Here is a 14,704-nt window from a genome sequence, read left to right as displayed (position 1 = left end):
TATGTATTGCTGATTTGCTAATTGCTTAACATGTGATGGGTGACAGGCTATTTTCTCGGTGATTTTAAGGATAATAGTGATTCACTACCACTAGTCCAGCAAGGACAAATTAATTCTTCGTTAAAAATTTAAATGCTGCTCTCCTGACTTAACTCAGTAAGGTATGTGTAGCCCTAGGAAGTGTCTGTCAGAGGGTAAGAAAGCCACCAATTTGTTAGTTTTTAGAATTTTTGTCCCAAAGATGGGTTTGGAGCCTCACGTGTTTTCTGTTGCTGTGAATTGCTATTGAAGGTAAGAACATCTTAAATCAGGATGACAAGACTTTGACCTTGGGTTACTGAGTCATCAAAGGGAGGCTTTGCATCTCCCAGGCTGCTCAAGAATTAAGAAAATCATTCCCCTCCATCTGCTTTGCATATGATGGGGCAGGGCAGTGTAGAGAGTATGCACCTACTTGGGGAACATGCAACCATCTTCCTCTTAACACTTATGCTTCTATTGTCAAAACCATTCACTTGGCAGTTGCACTTGTCACATTCTGTTCATATTGTGAGTGAAATGTTCATGTGTAAGAGTCTAATATCTCAACTGGATGGGGAGTTCTTCAAGGCAAGGGGCTGAGCTTTCTACTCCTTTGTGTCCTTGTATCTTCAAGCTTTGAACTTCGTATATAATGATGCGTAATGCACCATTCATTATTATGAATTATGTATTATTGTTATGAATTATTCCTATGATCCTTATTATGACTCATTATTCATACCTGATGAAAATTCAGTCAAAGTTAAAAGTACACACGACGCTTTCTTTCTCATGCATTCATGTAGGATCAAGACAAGCTTATCTTGACTCAAGGCCCAGAGCTCTTGTGTGGGGATCTTTCTTTATAGAATGTTTATACTCAGGATACAATTTATTTAATTCAGTGAATATTTACTGAGCTTCTATCATGTCAAGGGTTATAGGCTATAAAAAAGAAATAAGATAATATCCAAGCACTCAATGAGCTTATAGTCTAATCCATGAACGATGCATAGATTTCAACTTAAATGTCTACCTCATCATCATTTGATGATGGCTGCTTGGATTGCTGACCAGGTCTAGATTCAGTAGGAAATAATGCTATGATTAATTAGCAATGTCTACCATTTTATTTAGGAATGGAGAATGGTAGCATGGGTGCCACACATTCACAATCCCCAATTTGCAGAATGAATACAAAGTCCAGATAGTAGAAGAAGCTTGTATTTAGTAGGATCCAATCAGTCAATAACTTACATTTGTTTTGGTACAAAGTAAGTACCAAACAAATATGTAAATTATATGAAATAATTATGTATTTGTCTGCTTTTGGCTGCCATAACAAAATACCATAGACTTGGTGGCTTACATAACAGAAATTAATTTTCTCACAGTTCTGGAGGCTAGAAGTCCAAGATCAAGGTTTTGGTCAATTCAGTTCCTGTGAGAGCTCTCTTTCTGACTTATGGATGGCTGCCTTTTATACTCAGATGACCTCTTTTCTGTGTTCTTTAGGAAAGAGAGCGATAAGGCCCTGTGGGATCAGGGCCCCAGCTTTATAACCTCATTTAACCTTAATTACTTCCTTAGAAACCCCATCTCCAAATACAGCCACATGGTGGGGAGGTGGTTAGGGCTTCGACATATGAATTTGGGGAGAACATATTAAGTCCTTAACAAAATGTGATAGAAAAGATAGGTGTATGTCTCCTATTTGGAGAAAGGGATATCATAGGAGTTACAGATCTAGACAGGGTTATCATTTTTAAAAAAAGCAAGACATCAGAATCGATTTCTTAATTAATGTTTTTCACATTAGCTGCATTTATGAGTTTTAAACACATCTGATCTTATGGGTTGTTCATAATAACTTAAGTCATCTGCATAGTGCAATTTTAAAAATTATATTAAAGAAGCCAATAGTTCAAAATAACAGGTGGTAGACAGGTTTGCAAATGTATACTTAACAAAAGCTTGTACACTTTTCTAAATCTTAGCAACACCTAGTAACTAACCACTAAAAAAATACTATCCATCAGATGATATTAACTGCAAACATTTTGCCTTGGAATATGTCACCCTTCCTGTAACTACCAACAAACCTCATTTTTGTATTGGTGTGTCCTTAACAGACTGAAAATATCATATTTGTTTTTATGGCTATACCCATCACAGTGGAATTAAAAAATTTAATTTAATGTAACATTTGCTCTCAGTGAAATTTAAATCTTGATCCAGGCTAGTTTTTGTTTTATGTGTGTGGTTTTTTTATTTTCTCCCAAGAAGATTTATTTATTAAAGTGATAAGATACTAGAGTTAGCCATTACCCATAGAAGAATAGAAAATATATGTGTTTGAATCTTGACTCCCTCCATCCCTTGCTTATCTCTCCACCCCTCTAGGATTTTATATTTCGGAGTAAAAAAAATTAAATAATATTTATTCTTTATTATTAAAGTAAAAGCCAACCTGGGTTTTAATAGAACTCTTAGCTTCAAATGGGTCATAATGCTTTGTCATTTCTTTTGTCCTGACATGATTGAACTGGAAGAACACCCATGTTGATGATAAAATGGATTCCCTTGATTTTAATCACAAATAGAACCTTCATAAAATGTTTTAATGAATTCTTGGTTAAGGTCTAGAAAATTACAGGGAATATTTTATTAATCTATATTCTTATCTCAAAATGACTTTCTCTTTAATTATTAACATGGGAATGATGCAGTGATTCAAGATGACACAGCAATGTATGACTGAATAATGTTTGAAATGTACATGTGACAAAGATCTGAGAATTCTGTAAACAGGGAAGCGTTTCATTTAAAAAATTTTTAAAGATAATCAGCTTTTTCATGGCTTTGAGACATAACATAGTATAATAGGTGGAATTATCTGATATATTCACTGATGTTTGTCATATATAACTACTATTATATATGTTATATGTAAATACTATACTGTATATAAATACTATACTATTATGTTACATATAAATACTGTAACTACTATATTATAACTATTATACTATGTTATAATAAGTATAGTATTTTTCCAGTTAAAATACATATCCTGTATAGATCAGAACAAAGAATATAAAAATCATACGTAATTCCACCACTCAATATTCATTGAATTAATATATTAATGAAGAGATATCTAACATTATTTTAATGTACAATCCTCCTGTTTTTAAAATTGGAATTACATGGCATATTTTAGAGTGCTACATTTGCTTAGTAATATTTCATAAACATATTCTTATATCACTACATATTAATTAAATATAATTCTATCATATAGATATATCAAAATTCATTTAACCAATCCTCTATTTCTGAACATTTACATTATTTGCAATTTTCTGTTATTTCAAGTAATATTGCCTCAAAAATCATTTTATACAAATATGATGATTGTACCTAAATTATTTTTATTACGATAAATTCCTAAAAGTGGAAGTTTTGGGTTAAAGACTATAAATATTTTTATGGATCTCGACAAATATTGCTTTTCAGAAAGATGTACCATTTTATATTCTTATCAGTAATTTGAAAGTGCTCTTTTCTCTATATCCTGGCTAACAAAGTGTGTTACAACTTTTTATGCTTGTCAATTTGATAGAAAAAAGTATGATAAGTATGATATATTATTTTTATTTACTTATAGGCTTAATTCTGGGCTTAGATTAGAATATGGAAGTACAGAAGGAAGCATTGTCAGTCTGTCTTACTGCTCTAAATACTAATTTTAGATTGATATCTTTTCATTAATCCATTCAACAAATGTTTTCTGAGTGCCTCTTCAAAAAAGAAAAAGAATTTAGAATGTAAAACTTTATATTTGACACGTTAGTCATATTTCTCAGTTGATGGCATGTTATCACTATGGTCCATGCCAGGAAGCTTTCTTGTTTTATTTTATTATTTCCTCTCCTTTCATCCTGATCCCCACTTCATTTTCTTTCTCTTCTATAAGCAGCCATTCTAGTGTGTTTAACATATATATAGGATATACATTTTTCTTGAAGAATATATAGTGTTTTATGGTTTCAAGTATATGCATTTTTAACTTACATAAATTGTATTTATAAATATTGTATATTTTACATTTTCCACTACTAGACAGCAAATTAAAAAAAATAAACTCTACCCTTGTTGTTAGCATGTTTGGATTTCTGCTTCTAAGTGCTGCAAAAAATTCTATGGTGTACACCTGTAGTTCAAAGAAGGAGGAAAATGTTTGTGATGAATTCATCATTCTGGGAAGATCAAATGAACATTTATGTGTTATTTCTTGAATAAAGGAGATCATAGTAAGTTATATGGTTACATATGTATACAGTGGATCTATAAGTTTCTAAGAAGGCTGCAAGATCTTTCAGGAAAGCTTACATTGGTAGCATCCCTTTAGAATATCAACACTCCCGGCGAAAGTAAGACTCTTGTGTCCATCTTGCACACCCATCCAGTAGGGCATGTGCATCATGCCACTGACCTTGGGTGGGGGCATTTGGTGTCACATATTGTGGTGTGCCTATCCCACCCTGCCATGGGGTACCGCAGCCAGGAATACAACACTACCCGCTGTCTTGTATCTTCAGCGTCACCCACAATATCTGGCACATAGGAGACACTAAAAAATGTTTGTTGAATGGGATGAGTGAAAAGGAATCAATCTACGATGACTCTTAGAACAATAAGATAAGGAGACAAGGATCCCTACTGCCCAAGCTGTGAAGGATTTCCAAGGAAACAGTTTGTAGTTCACGGTATAGAATTTACCTGTGTCTTGTTCTCCTTTCCTTCTTGAGCACTTAGAGTACTACTACACTTCCTAGCCTCTTTGCAACTGGGTGAAACTGACTAGTTGAAGCCAATGAAATATACATGAAAATGACCTGTGCCATTCCTATGTCCAGGGAGGTAAGGGGCAGTGTGCCACCTCTGAGCTGTCTCTTCCCTTCTCTGGCAACCTAGGAGGTCACACGTTCCAGACTGTGCAGCTACAAGATGGCAATATTAAACAGCCTCGGCCCTGCAGCTGTGTAGAGAGAGATCCCACCCTTCCTTCTCTGACAATCCACATTGGGAGGGGTTTGGAAGTGTTGAAGGAGTGGGTTACATTTTCAGCACATTTAAGCCATGTGGCCAGGGAAGCCCTTAGGGAGATGTTTCAGTTGAGACCTGAAAGCTCGAGGGCAGTGAGGGAATGAGAGGCACTTGGCACAGGGGCCTGAGCTGAGGGAGAAGCATGTGCAAAGGTCCTAACATGGGACTGACTTCGGTGTGTTAAAGGAAGCAGATAAAGTCAGTGTGGCTGAAGCAGAGTGAACAAGGGGGAAAGTCACAGAGATCAGGCCAGACAACCGACCGGAGGGAGGGGAGAATGGATGTGAGAGAATGGACCAAGGCCTTCTAGGTCATTTTAAGGACTTTGGCTTTCATGGGGGGGCATTGGAGACCTTTGCACATTGGAGTGACATGATCTGACTTACATTAACCTCTGCTGAGAACAGAACAAGGGTGACAAAGGAAGAGGCAGGATGTGCAATTAGGAGGCTACAGCAATAATCCAGGCAAGGCATGGTGGCGGCTTGGGTTAGGGTGACAGCAACAGAAGTTGTGTGAAGCAGTCAGATTCTGAATATAGTTTGAAGGTAGAACAATAGGATTACAGATGATTAGACGAGGGTATGAGGGAGAAAGTCAAGGATGACTTCATGGTTTTGGTCTGTGTAACAGGGAGAATGGAGTGGTCATTTGCTGCAGGGGAAGGCTGCAGGGAGAGCAGTTTTAGGAAACTATTCGGAGTTCGGTTTTGGATGGGTTAGGTTGAGAAACCCACTGGATGTGCAACTGTTGATGGAGGGAGAGTACACAAGGCTACGCTGGCAAGGAGATGGACGGGCGAGAATGACAGAGATGATGACCCTTCTTCCCTAGGAGGTTGAGGTCCAGGTTCTCTGAGCGGAGACTCAATTACGAAGGGCATTTGGAAGCCCAGTCCTTGATTTCTGGAGGGTATGCTGACCTGGAACTGTTTTCTACTCACTATGATTAAGCAAAGACTTAATCAAGACTAGCTGTAAACACATCTCTACATGGCAGGCAAAAGGCCAGAATTTCACACTCTATATGTGGAAAATCACCTAAAACCCCCATCCTCAAAGCTCCTGCCTTCTTGGGTCTGAGATTCCCTTCTGGGTTTTCAGATCTCAGGGATGAACACAGAAAGTATATTTTAAGGCAAACCAAGTTATGCTTATTCTTCCAGCATAAATAATTGCATTTCCACATCAGAGTCATGTTTGGTTTCTAAACCTGTCACCACAGCAAGAACTATATTCTCCAGTTTTCCCTGGTTGCAATGTTTGTATTTCTTAGCCAGCAACATCTAAACCTTTTTTTTTTTTTTTCCTCTTTTACTCGCTTGGAACTGCGATTTATTCCAGCCCTTTGCTTTATGAAACATTTATATTCCGTATGTGTGAACCTTATGTGGGGGAATTTTACACGCCACTCTCCCAGCTTTTGAAGACCTGATAAAGGTAGGTTTTGTGTGCTTTCTGTTGCCAGCCCTACACCACTGCTCTCCAGGCATCACACTTTCTGCTCCTAATTTTCTCATGTGTGTTGAACTTGACAGCACCCTGTCCGTGGCCGGTAAACAGTGAGTCATTCTGTGTGCCGCTGTTCTGCACACATGTCCTTTCTGGGACTCAGTACTCACTGAATGCTTTGCCAGTTGTTATCTCTGTTTACCTCCCTGTTCGTGTACATGATTCTTTATTTTGTGGACTCATTTTGGTTTTTGTTCTCTTCCTGCTGTTTTCTTTTTTGATTTCCTCTGTTCTCTGATTCCTCGCTGAGGGGAAATTGAATGTGTCTCACAGACCTGTCAGTCCAGGGGAAAGCTGTGCTTCTCCCACTGAAAGGAAGGGCTCAACATCGCACCCTTGACCTATGTAAGTCATGTAACTCAGATGCATGTCTGCGTGCCCCGGGTAAAAAATTAAAAGGAGGCTTCATGTGAATAGCTCCTAAAATGAAGTACCCATTGTTGGGGTATTATATGGAGTTTAAACCATGATCAGTCCAGAAACTGTGGGATTGAGAGAGCCACAAAGGTAAGACTTCGAGGTCCCTGGATTTGGAGAAGAGGAGGCCATTTCTTAGAGCAGTTCTTAACATGGTGGGCAGGGTCACTGCATGTGCTTGTATAGATTGTGTTCTACACTGTTGTGCTCAGCTGATGGGCAGATGGGGGCTGGAATGCAGCCTGTGGTCCACCATGCACCTTACCTAATTTTATGTGTCAACTTGACTGGGCCATAGTGTGCCCAGATATTTGGCCACACATTATTCTACCTGTGTCTGTGAGAGTGTTTCTGGATGAAATTAATATCTGAATAGGCAGACTGCTCTCCCCAGTGTGGGTGGCCCTAATCCAATCCACTGAATGCCATGCCACAATAGAACACAAAGGTGGAATAAGGGAAAATTTGCTCTCTGCCTGACTTTGAAAATTTTATTGTAGAATTGTAACTTTGCCTCATAGCAACAGGTGATAAGATATGGACACAAATATTCAAAGTTAACGTTCAGATAATCAATTGAGCATTAAACATTCACAATATGCACAATTGTCATCCTTGGATATTACAGTAATTAAACCAACAGCTACTGTTTATTGAATGTTTTACACATATGCAAAGAATTCTACTAAAATTTTTAAAACATATGCCCGTAGAAGCATTTCATTTCTTAGAAAAACTTGAATATGATAATTAGGAGCATAATTTCCTTAAAGAACAAACAGGAGATCCTGGCTAGAGCAGATTTTACTTTTCTTTTATTTTTTTGAGAAAATGGCCACATTTATTTGGATTGTAATTATATCTTTTAATCTAGTTTTCTACTCTCACTGTCCAAAGTCTCTTCTCTTCTAATTGCTGTAAAGGCAAGAATCCACACATACACAAATGCAAACACACACACACACACACACATCTCACACATCACACTGTTTTATTCAGCAATTTTCTAAAAAGTCCTCAAACTGCCCTTACTCAAGGCACTGGGGTATCACACAGATCACCACAAAAGAGGGTGAATATGAGGTCGTGCTTGCAGTATCTGACACATTGGCCTCAAAATAAGAATTATTGTTGGTTCCCATCCCCAGCGGGGGCTAAATGAGTGGCAATGATATTATGATGCAGATGAGAGTTCTTTGTGCCCCAGGGAGAAGATGAAAGGCAATGAACCAGAGAACCAATGTTTTGTTTTTGTTTTGTTTTCAGCTGCTACCTAAATTGGTTTCATGATTTCTTGCACTTTTATGTAACCTTCCCTTTGGGCCATTTAATGCAGCTTAAAGCAACACAGTCAGCCACACCTCCAGCTCTGGAAAGACCCCCTTTTGAGGAATGGCACCGTCTACTTAGGAGCATTAATAACAGATTCCTAAACCATCTTCTAAAGTTTTGTGATCTTCATATTCACACATCATCCTAGGAGGCTAAAGTTCTAGGCCAAGAATCTTTAAGAGAAAATGGTAGAAGCAGATTCCAGTCAACCCTTCAGAATCATCTTTACCTGACGTCTCTGCTTATCACAAATCCAATTGCAGTTCCCAAGGCTACACCCTGGGAGGGTCAGGAGGGAGTTTAGTGAACTCTCCTTGGCTCCAGTGAGCTCACATCCTCCTTGATCAAATGAGACATCCAGGAAGGAAAGAGTGGTTAAGCCCTGTTTCCCTGGTCCCACCAGCCTTAGATGTCATTGAGGCTTGAATAAGCCCACAATGGAATTTCCTCTAAGCTAAGGAATTCCTAAATTCTAAGGAATTTCCTCTAGTTCACCAAATGCCATTGGTTTAGGTCAGCCCTTCTCAAACTTTGAAGTTCTTATAAACTGCCTGGAGAGCTCGTCAAAAGGCAGATTTCCATTCAGTACTTTTGGAGTAGGGACAGAAATTCTGAATTTCTAGCAAGGTCTTTGGTGAAGACAATGCTGCTGGTCCATGGACAACAGTAAAGGCCCAGAGTGAAGTTAATTTCTCAGGTACTTGATTCCTTTCTAGCTTTTTCTTTCGATGTCACCACTGTGTGGCTGTGGCCTCTGCTCCCTATTGCTGCCATTTCCAGCCTCATTCCCCATCTATTGCTAAGAGAGTATTTAACGTTGGTCTCCTATCACTCAAGCCTGCGTAGAGTTCCCTTGGCCATCCTTAGGTGGTCTAGCTTCTGGTTCTTTTACAAGCCCCCAAAAGATATATGTCACTTTCCGGTTCCAAGGAACTTGGAATGCATTTTCCAGAAAGTAGAATTCCTCGGCTGCCCTGAATATTCCCCCAGATTCCCACCATGGTGGTGGTCTTTGTCTCTCCTTCTTGCTGGGGAGCGTTAACTCACGGTGTATAAGGGGTAACATTAGCCCTGAATCTTATTCATGGCTTCTCGTGGATAGACAAGGGTACATACGCAAATAGGATTCACAAGATACTCTCAGGCATCCCAAAGACCCAGAAATGAGTGTGTGAATTAGGTGGTTGCCATGACTCTCACTGCAAAGACAACAAATAAAAATTGTGTGAGGAGGCAGGCACGGGGCTCCCACATGCTGTTCTAATGATTGATCACATCAGAGTCAGCCAAGAAGCAGCCTTTGAATACACATTTCCAGGACCTCATCCCAGACCAACTGAATCAGCATTCTGGTGTTGGGGGATCTGTACTGTTATAAAGCACAGAGTGATTTGGGGCTTGCTGTGCTGATGAGCAAGTATTTAACATCTGCAACTTATCCAGTTACTAAAAGAGTTCCTGAGTACCTACCATGGGTCAGGCACAACACAAACAATTCCTCCCTTCATGCCTTTCCCAGCTGAAAAATGGAGAGTAAACAAAAAAAACAGAAATAATTGCAAATGAAAAGTGTTATAAAGGAAACTGATAAGGCAATGAATCCACGATGAAGGAGTAGGTCCTTTTGATGACCTGATTAGTGATGGTGTCTCTGGGGCAGTGACATTAAGGCTGCGACATGAAGGGGTAGGAATTACCAGCAGCACAGTGGCGCTGAGGCACAGAGCATCATATGCAAACATCTCCATGGGAAAGCACATGCCTTAGCAACTTCTGTAGATGCTACCAGACAAACCAAAGAAAACAAGTTACAACTCCCTTCCTTGCAAATTATTCTGCAATTAGGACTTCTTTACAAGTCCTAATTGGCAAATTAATATGGCAAAGGCATAAGGACTCTCTTTCTGTCACCTTCAGAGCCTGTTCTCATTCTTTGCTTGCTGGACTGCTATTTCCAAAAACCTGGGTCTCACTGAATACACCACTGAAGACCCCTATTCCACTTCTTGAAGGCTGTATGTAAGGTTGGGGGCCCAGAGAGTCACCTGCAGAGTCTTCAAACTCCTCCTGTTTCTTTTGGTGAAGATGATCATTAGGTTGACACTCTACATTAACTGTGTGAGTCTGGCCTGAGGCTTGGACTCCTCATCTGTAAAATGGGATCAAATGCCTGTCCCACAGTTGATTCAATAAGATCGTGTGCCTTGTCCGTGAGAGTTCTCCTCCAGTACAGTGTGACCACGGCACTTTGGAAGGTGCTGTTCTGAAAGGCAATGAGTGTACCTCAACTTTTGCTCTGTCATTTATCGTTTTTAAGTATATGGGGGCAATTATAAGCCAACATTCTAGGTGGTACTGATGCTGGCAGGAGACTGTCTGTCTGCCTAAGAGCAGACTTCCTAATCAAACTTGCACACCCTCAGGGCAGCTGATCTCTGTGTTAGGAGAAAAGCAATCTTATTGAGCAAATGTGTGAAGAGGCATTTTCACTTGTGAGACTCTTAACTATGTCTATTTCAGGCAGCTGAGCAAAGGGACTGACAAATTCCTGATTGTGTGGGTGTGGGTCTGCTCTGGGACAGACAGGGGTGGGCCAGTGTGCTGGAGTTTGCCTCGAAGGTCAGACCTGGTAGGCAGTTCCTGCTTTTAGCACTTTCTTCCTTTTTTCTACTCCTGGGGTTACTGCTTCTCAAAGACACGTCAAGGGACTAAGGTGGGCAGGCGTTACAATGGGCCAATGGGCATCTGGATGTTTGTGACCTGTCACTTCCCCAGATAGAGATCTCTTCTGGAGGAGGCCTTCCTTTCATGCTATTCCTGAGTGCACACCACAGTCTGGGCACCCTGAAGACTGCGCTTCAGATGCATCTGAGCGACCTTTGCTGATGCTCCTGCAACCAACACTTTATTTGCCAGGTGTGGTGGAGGGTTCATCAAGGAATAGACATGTCCCTGCCTCAAAAAGAAAAAATCAATAGGTATCCAACTAGCCATAAAAGAAGGCAGGCTGTGATAACTACAATAATACAGATAAAAAGGAAGTGCTCTGTTATAATTGGTGCTGTATTAGTTTCCTATTGTGGCCTCAAATTTAGTGTCTTTAAACAACAGAAATTCATTCTCTCACAGGAAGCCAGGAATCTGAAATGAGTCTTAGGGGCTGAAATCAAAGTATTGGAAGGGCTGTGTTTCCTCCAGAGGCTCTAGGAAGAATCTGCTCCTCGACTCTTCCAGTTTCTAGTGGCTGCCAGCATTCCCTTACTTGTGGCCTCATCATTCCAATCCCAGCTGATGTGGTTACATAGCCGTCTCCTCTTCTGTGAAATCTGCCTCTGCTGCCCGCCTACAAGGATACATGTAATTGCATGTAGGGCCCCCTGGGATAAGCTAGGATCCTATCTCAAGATTCTTAAGGTAATCATATCTGCAAAGTCCTTTATTTCCATGTAAGGTAACATTCACAGGTTCCAGGGATTAGCACATGGATATCTTTTGGGGTGTCATTCAGCCGACCACAGGTACCACTCTTTATTCCACTCCCTCCCCCCAACCAAATGGTCTACAGCTGTGTTGTCCAATTTGGAAGCCACTAGTCACATGTGGCTATTGAGCACTTGAAACGTGTCTGAGCTGAGATGTGCTGTAAAGGTAAAATACATGCTAGATTTTGAAAACTTACTACAAAAATGCAAAGCATCTCATTAATAATTGTTTATGTTGGTTACCTGTTGAATATTTTGGATATTTAGGGTAAATGAACTCTATTATTAAAATTAGTACCACCTGTTTCTTTTCACTTAAAAGCAACTACTAGAAAATTTAAAATTGCATTTGTGGCTTGCATTTGTGGTTTGTAGTGTATTTCTATTGGACAGTGTTCTATACAATCTACAACAGCAATTTTCAAACTGCTGCACAGCAGAATCATGTGGGGAGTTTAAAAAAAAAAACATTGTGCACGCTGCACCCCCCAGACTTATTAAATCAAAAATCTCTAGGGAGAGGGCCAGGCATCAGCACGTTTCAAACACCCCAGGTCATTCCAGTATGTAACCAAGGCTGAGAATCCGAGGAGTAGAGACCCGGAGGAGGGTTAATAGTGAAAATAGCACTAAAGGTCCAGGAATTACCACAAATGGGTATGCCCGTTTCCTTTGCAAAAGACAGAAAATAGGGGCTCCTTGAAGTACCCTCTGCTTTCACTGAGATGCACACCTCCCCCACCCACAGAGCGAGCGCAGCTGTGAGCCTGGAGGTGTGGGAGGAGGACAGAGCAGCTGCTCCCTCCCCAGAGCCAGAAGACACTAGGGATCTCAACCCTGGGGGTCAGGCTGGCTGGACCTCTCTTCCTTGGGTGCTTCTGGCAGTTACATCAACGTTTCGCTGGCAGTTTCTGCCCTAGTACTTGGCAGAACAGAGTGCAATAAAACCTAGCAAGCTCCTAAATATTCCGTTTGTGGGGCTGGATCAAGGCAAAGCACTTCCGCAGTGGCTTGCAGTGGAAACATGTTTTGGAGGCATCTAGCAGTAACATCCACCACCCCCAGAGGTTCCTCACCAGAGCTGGGATTCCCAGCTACTTCGCGGCTCCACACAGCGGCCGTGTTCTCTGGCTCTGGACTCAGAATTAGGGAGCAAAGCCAAGATCCGTTGCACTTCCACTGAGTTTTGAAGTGTTGCTTGGGAAAGTGGTTCTTGGTGGAGCAAGATAGGAGGTTTCAATGGCTGCTTGTGTTACTTGACGCAACACAGATACAATGAGACGAGCCTCAGCCTTGTTCATGCAGTGCCGTAACTCACGCTGGCATCATCAGAGAAGAAACCTGTCACCGGAGTGCATTCTGTAGCCCTTTGAGACGAACTCATCAGAGCACCATATTACCCTACATTGAAACAATTTTGAAAAATTTTGAAAACTTTTCTAAACTGCAGATCACTCCTTTGACTTCTAAGATAGCAAATACCAAACAGTAATTAATATTTTAAAAGGAAGAGGCATTCCAAACCAGGGGGATAAACAATTCTGAACAAAAGCCTCTAGCAAACTTGTTCCCTCCCTCCTTCCCTCCTTTCCTTATTGAGTGCGGACTCTAGGTAGGAAGCAGGCCTTGTCTTCACAGAATTAAGGGGCTAATAGAGGGAGAAGACGTCAAAGTAAATGGGAGAGAAAACATATAGGGTCTATGATTGAAGACAAGACCTCTCTTTCCCTTTTGTCCCTTTCTTCCTTTCTTTATTGCCGTGTGTGTGTGTGTGTGTGTGTGTGTGTGTGTGTGTGTACACACACGTATACGTGCTTATAGATGTAGGTATCTGGTAACTTACAAAGATACATACAGAGCAAGGTAAAAAAGAAATCTGGAAATTTGGAGAAGGAAATTTGAAAGTAAAAAAATGTTGGAAGTCAGAATTAGTCAAAAAATTATACTCCTTAAGTCTTGTCTAAGTAACTGAATGTGGGCCACAAGTTTGGATCTGACTTCCCAGCACCCAGTGCAAAGAGGAATACACACCAGTTGCATAATTCGGTCTTTGTAAGATTAAAACTAATGAGTTGCCAAGAAACCTCCTGGATTAGGGTGCAGTGTCATGACAAGGCACTGCGGGATATACTCAGCAATGTCCTCAACAGCATCTCCCATTGCACTGAGGAGTTCTGTAGGGCATGATGGGAGTCCGTAGGGTTTGGAGAAAACAGAAAAGATAGACTATTAAATTCTGGCTGGAGCTAAACTTTCTGCTAGGATTGAGCTGGGTTAGTCTGAGTCTCTACCTATAATTTTCTGTAGTTTGATATTCTGTTTTAAATGCTGAGCTAGGGGTACGCAATGGAGGTTATGGGAGTGGAGAGGGATACTCACTTCTGCCTCCACTGGAGAAGTGTGGGCTGATGCCAGGGACCTGGAGGAGATGTTGCCCATGGAAGGATACAGTGCGAGTTGTCCAGAGGAAGAAGGCAGGGAAGGCATTGAGAGAACCGCATCAGTGGGGCACAGAGGTATAGAGAGCGCCCATAGGGAGCTACAGGCAGTTTGGCACTGGATAATTATGAAATATGAGGCAACGTAGGGTGGGGGTAGGGCTGGAGAAGCAGGCAAGGGCAGACTGCCCGTCCTCTGTGCTCTGCTAAGGAATGTGGCTTTGCTCTGTGGAGAGATACTGAGATGCCACTGAAGGGATTTAGGCAGGGGAGTTGTATCTGCTATCTATAGCATTCATGCTGCACAATAAATCTCCCCCAAACTCGGTGGCCTAATAACAATCACACGTTCTTGCACACAGATCTGAGTCTGTGAAGGGAGGGTGGCCGT

Source organism: Balaenoptera physalus (genome assembly GCF_965194825.1).
Source record: "Balaenoptera physalus genome assembly, chromosome: 15".
NCBI lineage: Eukaryota > Metazoa > Chordata > Mammalia > Artiodactyla > Balaenopteridae > Balaenoptera > Balaenoptera physalus.
This window is presented reverse-complemented; position numbering follows the sequence as displayed.